Below are 3,696 nucleotides of genomic sequence, written 5' to 3'. Positions count from 1 at the left end.
TGTGTGTGTGTGTGTGTGTGTGTGTGTGTGTGTAAGTGTGTGTTTGCATTACATGTATGTGTGTGAGAGAGGGGGGAGGTAAAGTTAGAGAGAGGGGTTGGATAGAGACGAGGGCGAGGTGGGATTGGAAAGAGAGAGAGAGAGTGGGGTCAGGGTTAAAGACGCAGAGTGAAAGAAAAAGAGAAAGAACGAGAGAGCGAGGGAGATAGGGATAGAGAAAGAAAGAAAGAAATAGATCTAGATCAACAAAGAGAGAAACATAGAATGAGAGAGGGCCAAATGAAAAAAAGAAAAGGAAAGACATTATATACACCAGAAACAGATAGAAAAAAATGTATTGTACACCTCAAGTATTATCACCTCGCGGGACGCGTATGTCACAACATCTCCCCCCCCCACTGTTTCATCGTGCGTCACCGAGTTTCGCCCCGCGCGCGCGTGAAGCCGAGGCGAGCGAGCAGTGTCTCCGCTGTATAAAGCCACTCACACGTACGGGGAGATAGATTAGAGTCAGTTGTTGCTTCTCCTGCTCACATTTTACTCGTAGGCTAGGAGAAACCTTTGCTGGGAGGTTCGCTTTGAAGGTATTTCAAAATTATTGTGTGTCTTTTCTTTTCTTTTCTTTTTTTTTTTTGGAAAGGGGGGGGGGGTTGTCAATGTTGTTTTTGCAAAGAGGTTATGAGGTTTTGTATTCTCTTAACCCTTTCACTGACCAACCAGCTTTGAAATTTTTAGGAAGGAGCTTTAAAAGTTTCGAGTAATATGCAGTGATGGAATTAAAATATTTTTTCGAGCGTTTATAAACGTCGTTCCTTTTTTTTTTAAACCAAAAGAACTGTGTCAGTCAGTGGTAATTCTATGCCACTTGGTTAAGGGTGTTTGAATCAAGTACTGGGGTACTGCGCACGTGTATATTTATGAATCAAGTTAATCGCAGCTCTCGGGAGATTGATCCGGGCTGAAGCAGAAGGTCAAACGTTCACGACCACATTTATCGCTGGCTCAGAGAGGACAGATAAGAGAAAGGGGATTCAGAGGAAATTGTACGCCACGATAATACGCATTTCTAGAATCCTGCGAGAGGAAGACTAGATTTTTTCCCCGTTTGTACCCAGCGTTTTATGACGTTTGTTTTCGATCGTTTTGTGTAAATGGCTCGGAACTTTTTTTCCCCTGCCTCCTTCTTTCCTAGTTCTTTCAATTAAAAAAAGAAGAAAATTGCAGTACCTGCAGACTACTTTCAAAGGGGCGAGAAACATAATTTCGGCATTTAAAGAATAATCGAAGTAAATTAGTCGTAGCTTGGTTTCAGCGCCCGGGGCACTTAGGGTCGCAAAGAGTTTACGGAGAATGTCAAGAAATGTCAATGGCCTAGTTTGTTGGTGAGTGGTCACTTGGGTATGCCCTTGAGTAAAACAAGCTTACCCTGCACAGAAAAAAAACAGGGGCGCAGAGATGTTTATTCATTTAGGATATTTTTACTCTCCATTCGACTCAATTTAGATCATTCAGGAGGCTGTCTCCGACTCAGCTCTCCAAGGCCCAACCCCGGCTGAAAGAGATACACTATCCCAGCAGACAGTTCGTGATTCTCGATAATAGCATTCTCGCCACATGGGAAAGGAACTCTAGTTTTCTTCATGCGACCACGAAGCCCCTAACAATACTGCCACATCTCAGACGCCGTTACATTGCTATGTGGCGACCAACAATAGGATGTTTGTTTATCGCGGTGTCTGTATCTTAGGATATTGAGAACTGTCAATGCTGAGCCTTTAGGTCGTTTTACTGCCAGACCAGATTTACTTTGCTTTTACTTTTATCCGACGCTTCTACCCGTTTGGCTTATACAATCTTTGGAAAAAGATCAAAGGCTTTGGTCGGGGCGGTGATGGAGTTGACGGGGAGGGGGGTGTGTGTCCATACTTTAAATCAAAGAACTGCCAGTCGTAATGCACTGCACATCTCACTACAACCTAAATTTTCCCCCACAAGGATAATAATGTAAAATCGGCGCACTTTTCGACAGCCAGAGGATTTTGCGTAGCTATGACTAATCGTTCATGCAAATAGCTGAAGCTCTGCTGCTCTGCTTAGGCTAACTTATTGAAACTTGAGCTAGATCTATACTCTCGTTCCTAAAGCTCTGATTCACTGTTAGAGACCGAGAGCTAGATCTATACTCTCGTTCCTAAAGCTCTGATTCACTGACAGAGACCGTGAGCTAGATCTATACTCTCGTTTCTTAAGCTCTGATTCACTGACAGAGACCGTGAGCTAGATCTATACTCTCATTCCTAAAGCTCTGATTCACTGACAGAGACCGTCAGCTAGATCTATACTCTCGTTCCCTGCTTGTAGCAGATGCATGACGTAAGTCACCTTTAATCACATTGTCGTATAGTCATTGTGCACTCGGTGAACATGAGCTGTCGTTGCACTGGCATTAAACGAATTATTTCCTATCCGCTTATGTCATAGATGTGTTAAACAAAGCGGATTTTGAATAACATCAACTAATGAAGGTCGTATAAATCACATAAAAGCTCTGAAAACTGGGAACAAGTTTGGCTTATAGTTTAGAATGCATACCATTGTTCCAGTTGCTAATCTTCGTTATTTGTTTTCGATTATATAATGTAGCCCGTTCTTTATGTTTCTTTTTTGTGTTATAGTTGTTATAAGATGTTCAACTGTATGTCATTAGGTATTGTCAAGTTTACGTCCCTTTCAACACTGCTTATTTTCACTATAAATGCACCAAATTGATACATCATCAGACTTTAAGATATAATATTAAAATACACCAGATGCTGAAATGGGTAGAGCTAAGTTTTGACCCCCCCCCCCCCACACACACTCTCCCTTAAAAAAAAACGATGGGGTAAACGCCTGTTTTTCGCCCGACGCCACTACATCAACCCGGATATAGCTGGTAGGTTAAAAAAATCCCAATGGATGGAAGGCTCAAGTTGGCTCGCAACATGACATGATTTCTTTGCAATAAATAAAGACGAATCGCAGAAACAGACATTGACAAATACTCCAATTCCTCCATAGATATCTTTTAAAGCCACTGGTAAGTCAAGTACAAGCTGTCTAAATCCACAGTCGATTTTTCTCTGGGATCAACGGGGAGATGAGAATAGACGGTTTAAATGTCTATGAATATTTCTCGTGGAAGAATGGATTCCTGGGCTATGTAGACTGTTGAACTGTTATGCTAACGTTCATCCTGCTCATGCATGTGTCTGAGTGCACCCGAGCGTAAGTGTGTGTGTGTGTGTGTATGTGTGTGTGTATGTGTGTGTGTATGTGTGTGTGTGTGTGTTTGTGTGTGTGTGTGAGTGTTTTAGTGTTCATGGGAGCTTTTGTATGTGTATAATTATCATACATACATGTGTAGGTACCTTGCTCTACGGAACAGAGGGGGGCGGGAGGGGGGAGGGGGGTATGGTATCCCCAGCCAAACCGTGACACTGTAATCTGATAATACCTGACTGCAGCCTGCCACGACCAGGACACTAACACAGGCACTAAAAGTTAGTAGGTTAAATTTGGATCCCAAGGGAGGGGGGAGAGGGGGTATGAGGGAGGACGTGAACTGACCGCAATATATCGGGACAGGTGTATGATAAAGGACTCTCTCACTCTCACTCTCACTCTCTCTCTCTCTCTCTCTCTCTCTCTCTCTCT

The 3,696-nt window shown here is 42.9% G+C and overlaps 1 protein-coding gene across 1 annotated transcript in view; it reads left to right on the top strand.

Annotated features, from left to right (window-relative positions):
* Positions 1–499: 499 nt before the first annotated feature.
* LOC101855507 (AT-rich interactive domain-containing protein 1B) overlaps positions 500–3,696 on the top strand; it is an 8,757-nt gene continuing 5,560 nt past the window's right edge. Inside the window, exon 1 of the mRNA XM_005103472.2 lies at positions 500–584. The gene's annotated coding sequence lies outside the window, so the exon portion shown is untranslated. The remainder of the gene's footprint in view (positions 585–3,696) is intronic.

This window comes from Aplysia californica, unplaced genomic scaffold, assembly GCF_000002075.1.
Source record: "Aplysia californica isolate F4 #8 unplaced genomic scaffold, AplCal3.0 scaffold00373, whole genome shotgun sequence".
Taxonomy (NCBI): domain Eukaryota; kingdom Metazoa; phylum Mollusca; class Gastropoda; order Aplysiida; family Aplysiidae; genus Aplysia; species Aplysia californica.
The sequence above is the reverse complement of the archived record's forward strand: the minus strand, read 5'-3'. Positions and strand labels throughout refer to the sequence as shown.